At 38.3% G+C, this 18500-nt stretch overlaps 1 protein-coding gene across 7 annotated transcripts in view; it reads left to right on the forward strand.

Annotated features, from left to right (window-relative positions):
* The window catches only part of FRS2 (fibroblast growth factor receptor substrate 2), a 110884-nt gene that overhangs the window by 24833 nt on the left and 67551 nt on the right, over positions 1-18500 (forward strand). The window lies entirely within an intron of this gene.

An 18500-nucleotide genomic window follows, 5' to 3' on the forward strand; every position in this document is an offset into this window, starting at 1 on the left:
AGCCGGGTGAGGTGGCGGCGCCTGTAGTCCCAGCTACTCGGGAGGCAGAGGCAGGAGAATGGCGTGAACCCGGGAGGCGGAGCTTGCAGTGAGCTGAGAATGGCGTGAACCCGGGAGGCGGAGCTTGCAGTGAGCTGAGATCCGGCCACTGCACTCCAGCCTGGGTGACAGAGCGAGACTCCGTCTCAAAAAAAAAAAAAAAAAAAGAAAATACTAGCTGCATATACATAGGATTATGTTGATTTAAAATATGCCTTTTCCCTGATTAAATATCTTTAATACTATTTCGTCTGCATTCCATTAGTATTCAGTTGTGGCCTCAGCTATTTACGTGAATTTTACTCATCAATCCATGAGTTTTTTGAGTGCCTTCTCTGTGTTAAATCTATCTGTATGTTTTGTTTTCTTGTTAGGCTTCTTTTCAGAATTTTTCCAGGGCAAGAATTATGTTTTCTTATGTTCGGCAATGTTGCACAATGCAATATATACCTTATTGTAATGGGTAGGTGCTTAGAATTTATTTGTCCATTTGTGGTAGAGGCTGAGGCTACAAAGTCCAATAAGGTAAGGACTCTACAAGTTCCTTAAATTTTGATAGGCGGTATAGAAAATAATTATAGTACCATAATAACTTAAAAATACATCTTTGAGAGGGCCAGAGCTCTGTGATGGAGATTTTACTCTGAAGAATGGTAACTAACATTTGTAGAGTGTCTACCCTGTGCCTAGGGCTTCTGTCTGAGTTTTTCCTCCTAGCAGTCTTTCAGTATAAGCATGATATCCATTTTATACATGAAGAAACTGTCTCAGAGAGGTTATATAATTTGCTGAAGTTCATTTAGCTAATGAGTTGTGGAGCTGGAATTCTAACTCACTTCTTTCTTTTAAACTAGGGCTTCTAAATGTTAGCATTATTGACATTTTGAGTCAGATACTTCTTTGTTGTGGGAGACTGTCCTGTGCATTGCAGAATGTTTAATAACATTCCTGGCTCTACCTAAGGCCAGAGTGAGTCAAGGAGGCATGTAGGACTTAAAATTTAAGGAGGCATTCACTCTCAGGATCTTGTAAGTGCTGACCGTGTGTTTTATCTCACAGCACCTGAGTAAGTTCTCCTACACTAGCCTGTTGCTTCTAGGTTTTTGTTTTGTTTTGTTTTTGAGATGGAGTTTTGCTCTTGTTGCCTAGGCTGGAGTGCAATGGTGCGCTGTTGGCTTACTGCAACCTTCACCTCCCAGGTTCAAGTGATTCCCCTGTCTCAACCTCCTGAGTAGCTGGGATTACAGACGCCCACCACCATGCCCAGCTACTTTTTAAATTTTTAGTAGAGACGGAGTTTCACCATGTTGGCCAGGCTGATCTCGAACTCCTGACCTCAGATCCACCCGCCTTGGCCTCCCAAAGTGCTCGGTTTACAGGCATGAGCCACCTCGCCTGGCTACTTCTAGGTTTTAATTCAGTATTCCCTGGTATTGATATGAGGACTAAATCTCCTACACACTGAAATGTTTCTTGGGAGCTGAAGAACAGTGATGAACAGGAGATTTTCGGCATTTATTGTTTTCCTCATCCCAGAACACATACTTTTGGCCAAAAGTGGCTAATCAGAAATAGCATTTATAAATGCTAAATAAATGCTTGCTAAGTATTATAGTGCTTAGAACTGTAAGTGATGTGTTATGAAACAAACCTATTGATTCAAATTATTGGAAACTTAAGAGGACAAAACTAAACTTGGAATATACTCAGCTTACTCATGCCTGGTGGGCCTAACATTTAGCTGCTAGTTTTGGCTTATTTACCATTAGAAATTCCATTGATTATTTTCTCATGTCTGTGCTTCAATATATGTTGTAGGGATACATCCACTAATACCTTTTGATTAGCTATGCTGTAGCTTGCATGATAAACACAGTCTAGATTGTTTGGGTAGTTCTCTAGAATGGAGTATTTAAAAAATGGAGACTATAATAAAAGTCTAAATTTTAGGAGTATTGCAGAATAATGCTTAACAGTTTGGGAGGCTGAGGCAGGAGGATAATTCGAGGCCAGGAGTTTAAGACTGGCTTGGACAACATAGCGAGATACTGTCTCTACAAAATAGCAACAACCACCAAAACAAAAATTAGCTGACTGCGGTGGTGCACACCTGTAGTTGTAGCTACTTGGGAGGCTCATGAGGGAGGATTGCTTGAGCCTAGGAGATAGAGGCTTTGTGAACTCTGATAGTGCCATTGCACTCCAGCCTGAATGACAGCAAGACTCTCAAAAAAAGAAAAAGAAAAAACATAGTGCTTAATTGAAACAACGATTTTTGTAGGCAAATGGTAAAGACAACTAATATCTTCTCTAACCAAAAGTTACCTTAGGCAAAAAGCTACAAAGTATAGAGTGTTTCCTACAATAGAATCAATTAATTCATAGTATGCCAGATTTGGAGGCCAAGTAGTTTAACTTACATTTAGCTTTCTGATTAAACATTAATATTTACCTTATGATAATACTATTTTTTTTTTTAAGTTTTAGTGTGTTTTTTGGATAAATGGTCAAAACTCTGTTGTAAAACATATTGTCATGGATTTACACTTAAAGCTTGTAGTCTGGCCAGGCATGGGGGCTCACGCCTGTAATCCCAGCACTGTGGGAGACTGAGGCGGGCAGATCACGAGGTCAGGAGATCGAGACCATCCTGGCTAACATGGGGAAACCCCGTCTCTACTAAAAATACAAAAAATTAGCCGGTGGGCGCCTGTAATCCCAGTTACTCGGGAGGCTGGGGCAAGAGAATCGCTTGAACTGGTGAGGCAGAGGTTGCAGTGAGCTGAGATTGCGCCACTGCACTCCAGTCTGGCAACAGAGCGAGACTCCATCTCAAAAAAAACAAAAACAAAAACAAAAAACCAAAAAGCTTGTAGTCTGTGAACAAATCCATTGCAATAGAAAGGAGCCTGTGAATGATAAAATATGTGTATCTACATATTTTTGAAGTTTCCAGCTAAAGTCAAAACAGCAACCTAGTTTGGGTTTGGTAGAGCTCTTACAGGCTTCAGATCAGATGTATAAACCAAACGTTTTCACTTACAATAATAGTGTATAACAATTCTAACTTGCGGTTATATGAGTAGTTTTATCATTATTAGGAAACACTCTATACTTTGTAGCTTTTTGCCTAAGGTAACTTTTGGTTAGAGAAAATATTAGTTGTCTTTACCATTTGCCTACAAAAATCATTGTTTAGGGCATAACAAATAGGAATCATACATTTATATCTAAGAATATAATTGGATCTAAGTGGCTGAAATTGACAACAATAGGTAACAGAGGACAATTCTGTGTGCTAGATGCTACTCTAAGTTACACACACTCTCTTAATCTTTACATCTCCTGCAAGGTTTAGGTATTATTCCAAATGTATGAATGAGGAAATGAGGAAGCAAAGATATAAAATGGATGATATTAAATAAAATTAAAGATAGAATGTTCTAGAGTCAATTAATTCAACCTAGATTCATTTCTTCATACAACAGATCTTTATTGACTATTGGGCCCTGTTGTCTGTACTGGGGACTGGGGCCATAGCAGTGAACAAAGCAAAGTTCCTGCACTCATGTAGCTTACAGACTGGTGTTTAGAAAGAGACAATAAACAGATAGTAGTAATAAGCACTATGAAGAAAGAGCTGGTGAAAGGGTTGGAATGTGGGGTGAGCTTAGTGCTCTTAGCGTCTTAGTTCATTCGGGCTAATACAACAAAATACCTTAGACTGGATAGCTTATACATAACAGAGATTTATTTCTCATAGTTCTGGAGGCTGGAAAGTTCAAGGTCAAGTGACCGGTAGATTCAGTGCCTGGTAAAGGTGTACTTTCGGCTTCATAGATGACGCCTCTTGCTGTATCCTCACATGATAGAGGGGGCAAGACAGCTCCCTTCAACCTCTTTTATAAGGGCACCAATCCCATTCATGAGAGCAGAGCCGTCTTGACTTCCTCACTTCCCCAAAGGCCCTACTGCTTAATACCGTTGTGTTGGGTATTAGGTTTTAACATTAAATTTTAGGGGGATGCCAACATTCAGACCATAGCAGATGATAAGGAAAGGGGTTTCTCCTGAGGTTGCCTGAAGAGCATGGGAGAGTGAGCCCTGTAGATATTTGGGAGAAAACATTTCACGAGAGGGAAAAGCAAGTGTAAAAGCTCTAGCTGAGCTAATTTGTTTCTTACTGTATTCTTACTGTATTCAAGGAACTGCAGAGAGAACAAGGGGCCCAGCCATTGTAAATACTTTTACTTGGGTGAGATAGAAAGTCCTTGGAGAGTTTTGAGCAGAGTAGTAGTCTGATCTGGTAAGTCTGCTGTGTTCCGCTAGTAGATGTATCAAATGGTAAGGTGATTATGAGAGTTTAACTGTTATTCCAGGAAAAAGATAATTCTACCAATATCTATATCAGACCTTTTGTTTTTTCAGATTTTTTTGATGTGTACATTAACTTTTATAGTAGAAACTTGCTATCTTCTCTCATGTATTTTTATGTGAGATTTATCAACTAAAGTGCTATTTTTCTGAATGTAGAGTGGGCCAGTAGCATTATACTATGTGTTTTTAGGATTACAGAGAAGACTTAAGTTAGCCCTGATGGGAAGATTGCAGTCTAGTTGGAAAGGAAAGACTAAAATATGCAAAACAATAATTTTATGTTGTGGATCTATTCTATACAAGGAATTAATGTATCAAGGGATAAAAGTCTAAGGCACAATGACTGTCCTCAGACTGCTAATAGTCTGGTAGAGGCTGAGACAGAGAATTTCAAATTCTGCAGGTTTTGAGATGAGTTGAGTATTAATTCACCTGCCACAAGAGCCATAAGGTGTAGAGCCAGCTTGTCCAACCTGCAGTTCATGCAGCCCACAATGGCTTTGAATACGGCCCAACACAAATTTGTAAACTTTCTTAAACCATTATGAGGGTTTTTGGGGTTTTTTGTTGTTGTTGTTTATTTTCTTTTCTTTTCTTTTCCTTTTAGCTCATCAGCTCTTGTTAGTGTATTTTATGTGTGGTCAGGACAGTTCTTCTTCCAGTGTGGCCCAGGGAAGCCAAAAGACTGGACACCCCTGGAAAGAATATGAGAAGTAGGGGAAGTCTGGCCTGTGCACGTTTCAGAAAGCTGCTGGAGCTTGAAGAAGTAGAGGATTGGCAGAAGTTATTCAGGGCATGGGAAGCACTGTGAGCCAAGCACATAAAGTCAGGTGTATTTGTGATAGTGGGTAAACCAGCCTTGAGCTGAGATTGTGTGTAGGATTATAAAGGAATAATAACACTATTGTTTATTGAGCTTCTATTATGTACTAGTCCCTTTATTACACACTTGATGCTTATAACAACTTTATGAGGTATTATTAGCCCTCTTTTTACAAATGCTTAGCCAAGGTATCTGGAGGTTAAATTACTTTTGTAGGATGACACAGCTGGTAAATGATGGAAATATTACTTGAGCAGTTTGATTCTAGATACTATGAAAATGTATCTAGATACTAGATACTAGATACTATGAAAATGTATCTAGATACTAGATACTAGATACTATGAAAATGTATCATTATAATAATAATGGTAGAATTGGGGCTAGGTAAGTGCCTAAAAGCTGGCAGAGTAGGCAACTCTTACGATTATAGGCAATAGGAAACTATTAAAGATTGTTGACTAGAAGTGTAACCTAGTGAAGACTTTTCAGGAGTATTATTCAGGCAATTGTGTGTATAATGTATTGGACAGTGACCTTTGCAAAGGTCAATTTAGAGGACAGGCAGGAGGATTTAAAGAGAGTTGAACTAGGATGCTTGAACAGGAATTGAGACATGAGTCCAGATGGGACCACTTTTTGGAATGTATTTTTTTCTTGATGATAAAAATATAGAAAACATACAAAGTTACAGGAAAATATGGAGCAGATGGAACTTACTTGTTTCTACCATGTACCATGTAGAAATGACCCCTGTTAATATTTTAGGGCATTCCTTTTCAAATCCGTCCCATCTCATGCCTTCCCCTCTGCCCTCCACCCTCCAATTTTGGAGAAAGCGTCCACAAGGCTACATATCTCCTCTCATAGAGTGTGAAAGTTTTTAAGAAACAACATTCTAAAATAACATGATTTTATTTGCATGCATGATTTTATTTGTGGAACGAATGAGCTGGTAAATTCTGGAATTCAGTGAATGGAGAGGGATGAATCACAGGTAGCTTCTAGATGTTTAGATTGTGTGAATGGTTATATAGGAGAATTTAGCTAGGTTTTGATGGTGAGGTTGGAGTAGGGTGGGGGTGAGGGGTGACCCCAAAGAAAAGGGTGTTGAATTTGATGTGCTGGTACAGTATCCCAAGTTGGAATCTGGAGCTTAGTTTAGAATTTGGGGTCATCAAATAAGCCGGAAAATGTGGAGAAAAAATTGAGTTTAAAATGGCCACAGTTCTGGTCAGAGTAGTGTTTCTGACACTTCAGTTTTTTTTGAGGGCCATTCCAAGATTCAGTTATTTCCTTAATATCTTTAAATGACTCTTTTCCTTAAATACATTTATTTAAAGAGAAATTTTATATCAGTACTGTAAATGGAAAACTAGTATCACTGGCTTTGAATAGTTGGCAATGGCAACATTAAAATAACAACAAAATAATGCTATTAACTTTTAGGTAGATGCTGTTACCTGTTAAATTCTCTGAGCCTAAATCTGCCCAGAAAAAAATAACAAAAAACAAAACAAAAAAAACAACAGTAAATGACATGAAGAAACTAAGATCTTGTAATTAGAAGGCTTGAGGGATTGAAAAGCTATTAGCTTTCTCATGACATGATTGGTTATTATATACATTCTACCTAAAGTGGGTATACATACCATGCATCCTAAAGTGGGGAACACCGAGGTTTGGCAGAGGAAGAGGAATTGGCAGTGAGAATAGAGAGGAATTGATAAAATACTTTCTCAGTGTGTTAGGAAGTTTTATCTAGAATTTTTTTTTTTTTTTTTAGAGGCGGAGTCTTGCTCTGTTGCCCAGGCTGGAGTGCAGTGTCTGAATCTCAGCTCACTGCAAGCTCCGCCTCCTGGGTTTACGCCATTCTCCTGCCTCAGCCTCCCGAGTAGCTGGGACTACAGGCGCCCGCCACCTCGCCCAGCTAGTTTTTTGTGTGTTTTTTTTTAAGTAGAGACGGGGTTTCACCATGTTAGCCAGAATGGTCTCTATCTCCTGACCTTGTGATCCGCCCGTCTCGGCCTCCCAAAGTGCTGGGATTACAGGCTTGAGCCACCGCGCCCGGCCTTTATCTAGAATTTAAATTAGTAAATGAAAATATGGTCAGGGCGCCTAACAATGATAAGGAAAATACATTCTTAGCTTTCAAATATAGTATCTATTAGAACATTCTTTTGATTATGAGTCTGGTCTTATGATTGAGTCTTAGCAGGCTTATTTAATTCGATGATAATAATTCAGTAGATAAAATTTGTAGATATAGGCTTAAACGTGAATTAGACTGTGATCTTTTATATATGAACTGTCTATAAAAGGAAGAATTCTACCCCTTTTAGATCCAACTTTGAGGAAATGTGATTATATATAATAGGTATAGGGAATAATTTTGAGGAATAGTTTTGTGAGTCATATACAAAGATATGAACCAACACTGGTCACAGATGTGAAGTTCTTTTACTTTTGGTGGATGGGGAGGAATGAATATATTAATGGTTTACTTGTGTTTTTTGTTATCCTTAAAACAAATTTTGTCCCTTAATTCTGAACACATTTTCGGAAGTTCTTTGAATTTGTGGTGATTAAATCATTCTACTTTTCTGTGGATTATGCATGATAGTACTTTGTTGTTCTGTACATTATAAAATTAATTTTAAAGAATAAGGGGAATGTATGTGTTTTCCCTACCTTCTTTTCAAGCTGAATTGAGATGGTCCCAATTTAAGATGAACTTTTCTGTTGAAAAAAGACTTGTTTAGGAATTGCAATCCTTAAAAAAAAAAATCATTAAATTGCTACATATGATGATTACAACCTTCCCCCTCCCCCCTTGAAAGAATGAGACAAGATATAAATAAGTACATAGTGTAATTGCCAGGATACAAAGCTCTGTAATGTACCTGAAGTACAGACTGCTCATGGCACCTAACTGCCATTTGTAACAGTAATTCTGTTGGGGTAGAAAGACATTTGTGACTCCCAACCAACCAATGAATCATTTTGGAATGTACCATGTTGAAGTTTGGAATAGAAGTAATTGTTTCTAGCAGAAGAGATGTATCAAAAGAGAATTAGATATCTCTTGCTGTTACCTGCTCTTGAAAGTGCCAGAAATTGTATTTAGTAGAAGGTATAATTGTTAAAATATTTCTTTTGCATTATATTAGGACTTTTACACTTAATTTTGGGCAACATTCAGTTTAGCATAACAAACAAATTAGATGTACATGTGATTCACTGTAGAAATCACTACACTCCTCTGCTCCACTGCTCATCTGGAGATTTTTCTGGTTCTCAGTTTCTTCAAGCATATCAGGATTCTTGAACTCTGGAGGGTGTGGACGGTTGTGTGGAAAGAGGTGATGAATTGGCTGTATCACCTGAAAGTAAATTCCCCATCTTAATTGGTTAATGTTGGGATTTCATTATCATATTGTTTATTAAAACACTATTCTATTGTTGTTGATATATTTTCCAGGTTACAAGCATTCTTTACTAGACAGCATTAGCGTAGACATCTGTGGAAGCACGTGTGAAACAACTGTATGGAGAAACACCTTTTTTTTTTTTTTGAGATGGAGCCTCCCTCTCTCATCCAGGCTGGAGTACAGTGGCATGATCTCGGCTCACTGAAACCTCCACCTCCTGGATTTAAGCAAGTCTCCTGCCTCAGCCTCCTGAGTAGCTGGGTTTCATGGGCACCCACCACCACACCTGGCTAATTTTTGTATTTTTAGTGGAGGCGGGGTTTTACAATGTTGGCCAGGCTGGTCTTGAACTCCTGACCTCAAGTGATCTGCCCACCTCGGCCTCCCAAAGTGCTGGTATTACAGGTGTGAAACACTGCACCCGGCCAACACCTATCTTTTGTATTAAAGGGACATCATTTATTAGAATGGACTTTGTTGAATGCAGCTTTTCCAGTTGATAATGAAGTTATTCTAAGAAATCTTACATATAGCACAGTTTACTGTGATTTTTTTTAATTTTTAATTTTTTTTTTTTATTATTATAGTGATAGGGTCTCACTGGTTGCCCAGGCTGGTGTCAAACTCCTAGGCTCAAGCAGTCTTCCCACCTCAACCTCCCACAGTGCTGGGATTATAGGCATGAGCCACCATACCCAGCCACTGTGATTTTTGGTTGATGGCAGCTTATCCAGCAAATATTTATTTCATGCCTATGTGCCAGACATTTTTTAAGGTGCTAAGTATTCCGCAGAGAAGAAGAGACATAATCTCTGTTCTGATGGAGCTTTCACTATGATGAGTGAGATGAACAGCAAGCAAATTAATACATACAGTCTGGTAATTATAAATATGAGGGAAATGAATGCAGTGTGGTTTCAAAGCTATGTACCCCATTATGGAGACCTTTCTTTAGTTTCCAGGCAAATTTATAGTCTGCCTCTGGTCTTCCTGTTGGAGGTGTTGCTGAAGCTAGAAGGAAATCTACCTATTATCTCAGCAGCAGCAGCAGCAGCTGCCACCACTGCCGCCTACAGCCTTTCCCTACAAGGAGTCCCTTATTAATTTGCTACAGAACAAATTACCATAAATTCAGTGGCACCCACAGTTCTATACATCAAAAATCTGGATATAGTGTGGCTAGATTCTCTGCTCAGGATATCACAAGGCTGAAATCAAGGTGTCAGCTGGGATGATTTCTTGTCTATAGGCTCTGGCGAAGAATCCACTTCTAAGCTCATACAGATTATTGGCAGAACTCAGTTCCTTGCAGCTGTAGGACTGACGTCTTGTTTCTTTGTTGGCTGTCAGCTGGGAGCCACTCTCAGCTTATAGATGTTGCCTTTATTCTTTGCCATATGCCCCCCCTCCATTTTGAAAGCCTGCTATGGAGAATATCCTTTTTGTCTAATCTCTCACACACCAATCTCTCTGACTTCTGTCTTCTAGACCCACCTTTGAAGGATTTTTGAGGTTAGTTCAGGATTATCCAGCTGGATAATCCCATTTTCTTAAAGTTAGCCTGATCATGAAAGTAAAATCCCATCATATTCATAGTCCTAGAGATTTTACAGGGTATGTAAATCATGGAGCAGGGATTTTGGATCTTAAAATTCTGCCTACTACTGACAGTCCCCATTGCATGGCTGCCAGTAAGTGATGCAGTCGCCTCTTGTGTGTGGTGTGTGAAGAGGAGCATTAGCAACTCTCCTTTGTACATCTGTCTATCACCAGAGACCACAAGCTTCTACGTGATGGTAATGGAGATTCTTTTGGGCTGTTGAGAGGAGTCTGGGCAGTAGTTGGTAGGAACTGCCGAAGTTGTGGAACAGTATTTTTGCACTTACCCCTTCAGTGCTAGGAGTAAGATGGGGAATGATGGCTCGGAGAAGAAAGCAGAGTGGAAGGGTTGGTTCTCATTCCCTACATCACCCCTGGGGTGCAGAGTTCAGTCATTTGATAGAAATGAGAACACCAGTGGTTTTATTTTTTAAATCCCAAATGAAAATTAGTATTAAATTGCTTTTACAGATTTTTAAAATTTGGCTGGGCGCAGGACCTCGTGCTTGTAATCCCAGCACTTTGAGAGGCCGAGGTGGGTGTATCAATTGAGGTCAGGAAGTTGAGACCAGCCTGTCCAACATGGTGAAACCCCGTTTCTACGAAAAATACAAAATGTTTATTGCATGCCTATGTATCTGACAATTTTTAAGATGCTAAGTATTCAACAGAGAACAGGAGACATCTCTGTCCTGATGGAGCTTTCATTCTGATGAGTGAGACAAGCAGCAAGCAAATTAATTAATAGATACAGTCTGGTAATTATAAATATGAGGGAAATGAATGCAGTGTGGTGGCAGGCACCTGTAATCCCAGCTACTTGGGAAGCTGAGGCAGGAGAATTGCTTGAACCCAGGAGGTGGAGGTTGCGTGAGCCAAGATCACGCCAGTGCACTCCAGCCTGGGTGACAGAGTGAGACTCCATCTAAAATACTAAATTAAATGAAATAATACATAAAAAGTTTTTAAGGGAATTTAAAGCATAGAACCAGGAGACTGAAGTGAGTTTATTTAAGAAGACCAAATAAAACAAAGTACAGATGATCCTTGATTTACAATGGTTCTACCTTTGGTATTTTGGCATCACAATAGGTTTATTGGGATGTAATCCCATCACAAGTCAAGGAACATTTATATACATTATAGAGGGAAAATAACCTAAGTCTGCTATGTTAACAGTTGTATCCCATTATAAAAATATATTTTTTCTCTTAGATTGTTATAGTGTAATAATGTTCTTTTTATTTAATGTATGCTTTAAATATAAAATGTGCATTATGATAACTTTAAAAGCACAAATAGGCCGGGCGTGGTGGCTCACGCCTTAATCCCAGCACTTTGGGAGGCCGAGACGGGCGGATCACAAGGTCAGGAGATCGAGACCATCCTGGCTAACACGGTGAAACCCGTCTGTACTAAAATACAAAAAAAATTAGCCGGGCGTGGTGGCGAGCGCCTGTAGTCCCAGCTCCTCGGGAGGCTGAGGCAGGAGAATGGCGTGAACCCGGGAGGCGGAGCTTGCAGTGAGCCAAGATGGCGCGGCTGCACTCCAGCCTGGGCGACAGAGCGAGACTCCGTCTCAAAAAAAAAAAAACACACACACACAAATAACTTTTCCTTCTTACTCAAAGTAGAATTACAACCTGATGGAAATAAATGGACAGCTATTTCCAGTTCCCCACTTTTTAAGTTGCTTACAATTATGTATCTGGTGGTAGAAGCCTAATCCCCCATAGATAGCGTCTCAGTCTGTCACCTAGGGTGAAGTACAGTGGTGTGATCACAGCTCAGTGCGGCCTCAAACCCCTAGACTCAAGTGATCTTCCCACCTCAGCCTCCCTTAGTAACAGGAACTGACTACAGGTGCATGCCACCATGCTAGGCTGTTTTGTTTTGTTTTGTATTGTTTTGTATTGTATTGTATTGTATTGTATTGTATTGTATTGTATTGTATTGTATTGTATTTATTTGTATTTGTAGAGATTGAGTCTCAATATATTGCTTTGGCTGATCTCAAACTTCTGGCCTCCAGCGATCCTCCCAACTTGGCCTCCCAAAGGGCTGGGATAACAGGTGTTAGGCAATGTACTTGGCCTCTTCTGATTTCCAGTTTTTGTTTCTAAAAACTGAATATCACATGGTACCTCATATTAGCAAATGAGGAAATGGAAGCAAAGGAAGTGTGAACTTTTTTTCGTAGTAGTCAACTTTTGGCTTAATGTTTTGGAAATATAGTTCTGTGGAACATTTCTCTGCTTTTACTGTGGTGGAATAGTAGGATTCGCTGTGTAACCTTGAAATACAAATCCGTAAAATAAAGGATATACATAATAAGAATCTGTTTAGCAATAGGGTAAATAAGCACTAAGGTGGTATTCTCATACTAGGGAAAATTTTTGCTTTATTACATCAGCAAATAATGTGTTCCACAAGTTTCGATTTATTGTTTTAGCTATATAGGTGGTCTTACATCTAAAAAAGAATACCACTTAAAAGACTTGTAGTACAGCATATAAGTTCTATTAGACACGGAACTATGTTTCTGCCAATAACTCGACATTTTGAGGACAGATAGCATCTAATTTCCAATTTGAGATTGGGTACAAAAATATCCTAGGGCTGAGAATAGGCATGGTAAATTGCACCAACACAAACCTTTTGTGCATTTGTAGTGGAGGAAAAGTCTACATTGAGTTTGCGTGGAAAAATGTCATAAAAGCTCTCTATGCTTTTAACCAGTAGATTGGACCTCATTTTGTGATGATTACTTTGTATGATTAGTTTCCAATGCAGATTCCAAGAATGTTTCTGCACATGAGTTCCTTGTCTTTTTTGTGTTATTTTCACCTTTGGTTGATTGGAATCCTTCCCCGACCACCATTTCTTGTTCCAGAAGTGTTTCATTAGTTTTCTTCTTGTATTTTATTTTCATGTTTTCTTTAATGTTTTATACTAACCTAAAATTTCTCCTAGTGCTTTAAAAAATTACGAGACAGTAAAGTTGTCTTCAGATGTTTTTTATTTTTACCCGAACACTATTTGAGTTGGCTTGCAAGACATGCTTGTATTGCATAAATTTCTCTTCATGGGGAGGAGTCACTTTGAGCGTTAACACTTCTGGGAATTGTTTCAAAATTTAGTTTATTGTCTTAATGTTAGTAAGAGTTCTAGAAGTCTGGTTGGGTTTTTTTTTTTTTTTCCTATGTCCCCAAAGACTATATTTGATTTTGTTTTAATTGGGTTCTATAACACTTAATTGGTTTGATCCTGGATCCTTCATAAACTATAATTACTTTTAGTAGTCTCTTGAATTTATCCAGTATTTTAGAATAGTATCACAAATACAGTTACGCTGATAAATTTGGGAAGTACTGATATGTATTCTCTTTTTTTCCTTTCCTTTTCTCATCTGACCTGATACGTATTATTTAAATATATAGCAAAATCTAGAGAGAGAGAGTGCTCATTCTCCCTAACATCACTTATCTTTTCAAATGCTTTTATAGCATTTGAAAGATTCTTTTAGACCCAGTTCGGTGTCTACTTCTTCTTTCAAGACCTCTGTTATCTTCCCCTTCTCTCAATTTACAATTTCACAGTTTAGTTCTTAGTTATTTCTCTGTTTTGTATTGTTCATGAATTGTTTTAATGTCTTAATATTGGCAGCCTGCTATGGTTTGAATGTTTTTCCCCTCCAAAACTCATGTTGAAACTTAATCCCCAGTGTGGCAATATTGAGAGGAAAAGCCTTTAAGAAGTGGTTAGGTCATGAGGACTCTGCCCTCATGAATAGATTAATACATTCATGGATTAATGGGTTATCACGGGAGTAGGACTGGTAGCTTTATAAGAAGAGGAAGAGAGACCAGAGCTAGCACGCTCAGCTTCACCATGTGATGCCCTCTGCTGCCTCAGGACTCTGCAGAGAGACCCCACCAGCCAAGAAGGCTCTCACCAGCTACGGCCCCTCAACCTTGGGCTTCTCTGCTTCCATAACTGTAAGAAATGAATCTCATATCTTATAAATTGCTCAGTTTTAGGTATTCTGTAATAAGCAACAAAAAACACTAAGACACAGCCCTACTACAACATACTTCTTACTCCCTCTCCTCCACTAGTAAATTTCAAACTCCTTGAGTGCAGGAGTCTTATCTTTTATGCATTTCTTTCTGTCATGTTCCCACACATAATGGGTACTCAGTGATAAATACTTAGCATTTTTTTTGGTTGCTGTATCTCTGACTCTATTTCTGTCCCGTTACATGGGTGTGCAATGTAAATAATAAGACAAATATTATTTTAATGTTTTTAAGCTTTTGTAATAGTTGTTTATTTGCAAGTTTGTTTTATAGTTCACACATGAAATCGAGCAACTCTGTGTTATAGATCAACACAGTCCAATAGTACTGCTGTGAAAGGAAACCAAGGCCTCATAGCTTTAATCTTTACATGAAAAGAGCTTCATTAATTTTTAAAAAATTTAATAGACTGTGATGTAGTTTTAATCTCATGGTTTTAATCTTGTGTTTTTAAGCATTTTCCTTTTCTGGATGAGGTTCTTGGTTTTGACTGTGTAGAAGTATGTTAATTAGATTATATTTAGTTGATGAATTTGTGCCCACAAGAATGGGACTTAAAAAGTTGCGGCCGGGTGCGGTGGCTCGGGCCTGTAATCCCAGCACTTTGGGAGGCCCAGGCGGGTGGACCTCACATGAGGTCGCAAGTTCAAGACCAGCCTGACGAACATGGAGAAACCCTGTCTCTACTAAAAATACAAAATTAGCCAGGTGTGGTGGGATATACCTGTAATCCCAGCTACTCAGGAGACTGAGGCAGGAGAATTGCTTGAACTTGGGAGGCGGAGGTTGTGGTGAGCCAAGATCGTGCCATTGCACTCCAGCCTGGGCAACAAGAGTGAAACCCTGTCTCAAAAAAAAAAGTTGCTGCAGTTCTTGCAGATAAGATAATAAGATTGTTTACTGTTTTCTTTTGCATATTTATTACTGTGTGTATTTTTATGTGAGGTAGCCTTTCAGTTTGTCCATTTGTATCATTTGACGTTCAGACTTAAATCAACTCTCCTATCACTGGTGTTTACAAATACTAGTCATTCAAAATGTCAAAATTTGGATTTGACCCAAGAGTTGCAAATAATGTAAGCTTTTATAAAATATATCCAAATATCTATTCTTAGGGAGAAAGCAAGAAAATATGGCATTTAAGGAGTGGTTTTAAACAGTTAGGCTTTAGAATTGCTACATTCCCAAAGTATTCCTCTAGTGAATGACATATCAGTTAATGAATTGTACTATAAGAAAGGCATTTATTATGATTGGCCTCACTATTACTGGAAGTCCTAAGAACTAACAGAAATTAATAATGATAGTTGAAAAAAATGTATACTCTGTAGACAATTTTAGATCTTTTAAACAAAATCTTCTGGCTACCTTTCTAAATTAGATTTGTATTTATTTTAAAATTAAAGTGATATTTGTACATGTGTGGTTTAAAAAGTCAAATTGTATTACAAAGCTTATGAAAACAGCAGTTCCCCATCTCTCTTCACCTCCAATTACCAATCTTTACAAGGTGGTCCGTTTCAGTTCTTTTAGTTATTTGTTCTGATATTTGTCTTCATTTTTCTAAGTCAGTTATTCTGCTTTTTGTTGGGTTTTCATTTTAGGTGGTAGCTACTTCCATCTAAGAAGGATGATGATTAGTTATCTTAATCTCTCTAGTGCCCACAAGCGTTTGTACATACTTTCCTTTTTCTCATCTTCTCTTTATAGGATATCAGATTTTGGGGGTAGTTTAGTGTTTATTAAGACTATGCAAATATTTTTCACAACTGAGTCACAAAATTCACTGTAATTATATTTTGGTTTTCCCGATAATTATCCCAGTTTAAAATTTTTTTTCTTGTTACTATTAATTCTTTTACAATTATTTAACAAATCTGAAACGGCTCTTAATATGGTTGGACACATTAATCTGTCATCTCCATTTTCTGCTGGGAGATAGTCCTCTGCATTCTGAGCAGAATTTCACATAATTCTTCTCTTTTTCAGTAAGGCGTTTTGTCTTGCTTCAGTTGTGACTTGTGTTCCTAAGATTGGGGTCTCTTACTCACCCTCTCCAGAGGTGCATCTCCAGACTCTTACCAGGGATAGGGAGAAGATCGGTTTTCAGGGGGAGGCCACTTAACAAGAATTTTCAGCCAGTCATATGGTTTCCAGCCCCATCCTGTGTTTTGTCTTCCCTGTCCCTATGATACCTAAATCTTTCCAGCATGAGTCAACTTGCTGCTGCTTTTTTTGTTAAATTATGGTAAAATATAATAACAAAATTTACTGTTACAACCATTTTAAAGTGTACAGTTCCATGGTATTAAGTACATTAGTGTGCAATAATCACCACTATTCATCTCCAGAACTTTTTCATCATCTCCAAATGAGACTCAGCACCCATTAAGCAGTAACTCCCCATTTCCCCCTCCCTAGCTCTTGGCAACCATTATTCTACTTTCTGTCTTTATCAGCTTGCTTCCTGATGGCTTCGCCCTGTCAGGTTTAGGTTTCAACTTTCTTGGTCTTTGTAGGTTATTGTTTTCCTTTTCTAGCTTCCAAAATGTTGTTGATGACTCTAATTTGCTCTTGTGTCTTTCCCAATTCTCTTCATCCTTATGGGCTTTATACTTCTAAAAACTCCTTTAACTTTTTAAAGCAAGGTCTCAGGAAGAGTCAGTCAGTCATGCTTTACTAAAGATTCACCCTTCCCATCCCGGCCCTCATTCCTTTGTTATTGGTTTTAAATGTAGGTTTCTTTTATTAAGAATTTATTAGGAATTTACAGGTATGCCAAACAAAGGCAGTTTTAATAGCCATGTTAGCTATAAAATTAAGCGTGATAAGTGGACTTCTTTGTCACTGGCTTCTATTGTGTTGGTAGGGGTTTGATTCTGCAGATCCGTGGCAATCTCTAGCCCCTTCTCTCTCTCCCTAGCATACCTCATGTGGTGCCAGCTGTCCTAAGCCATATTCTGTGCTTCTACTGTTGTAGCAGTTTTCATAGTGATAACCTGACCCATCTGTGGAGAATAATTTTGAGAGAGAAACTTATAGCTAGAGACTTTAAAAGTCTGTTATTCAAGTTGCAATTGAACTGTGTCCTTTCTGTGCAACTTCTCTGAGTGCCCTAGGTAGAGTTAATTACTCCTTCTGTGTCTTGACACTTGTGAATAATTCTATTTTATTCTATCTCCATTACATCTGTCTCTGTACGCTAGATATCTATATTACAAGATCTGCTTCTTTCTTCCCTAAACTGTTTTCAAGGTTTGAAAAACACTCACATATTCTGATACGGTTCTTGGCCCATGATAGATAATAAATAATTATTTACTGAATAGATAAATAGTCCATCCAAAGTGATGGAACACCCTATTTTCTGGCAAGCATATTCTCATTGTACCCTTTATCACTAATGTCCACTGAAAGCTGTGCCAGAAACTGTATTTGCTTTTGTTTGTTACTTGGAGTCAATACTGTGTAGTGATTAGGGGTGTGGCCAGAATGTCTTGGTTCAAAGAAACAAGCAAGTTTCTTTATCTTCTGTTTCTTTGCCTGTGATATAGAGATAATAATACCTAGCATGGAATGTGGTGAACATTAAATTAATACATCTAGAGTGCTAGCTCAATACCCTGCACATTGTCTTATAGTGAATATGTTTTTCATCTTTATGGGATACCTGCTATAGTAATATTAGTACCCGTGAATAAAATCAATGCAAAATGAAAATCTAGCCAGTATGTAAAATATTTAGCCCTTTGAAACTCTTTGAAAATGTTCTGAAGTTATCTCCATGGACAATGTGCCATTTAGATGATAAACTGGGAGAAGTGATATCTTTCAGTGTTACATACCTACTAAAATACTGTATTCTTTAAATATAAGATATCCAACTCTTCTTAAACATTAGGAGATACTTTGAATGGCAGTGCCAATACTTGTGCTTTTTTCTCCCTAGGGAGGGTTTTATGCAGCCCATCGATAAATTTGATATTTGGCATCATTTGTCTTCTCATTTGGGAACCTGCTGTATTTAATTCTCCCTTCAGAGACTTTGTGCTAAGGGAAGGGAAACCTCCATCATTCATTAAGCAGTCAATGAATATTTGCTCATGTACTAGATGTTTTGGATACAAGGGAGAATAAGACACAGTTGTCTTC

The sequence above is a fragment of the Rhinopithecus bieti genome, unplaced genomic scaffold (assembly GCF_001698545.2).
Source record: "Rhinopithecus bieti isolate Rb0 unplaced genomic scaffold, ASM169854v2 scaffold_25288, whole genome shotgun sequence".
Classification (NCBI taxonomy): domain Eukaryota; kingdom Metazoa; phylum Chordata; class Mammalia; order Primates; family Cercopithecidae; genus Rhinopithecus; species Rhinopithecus bieti.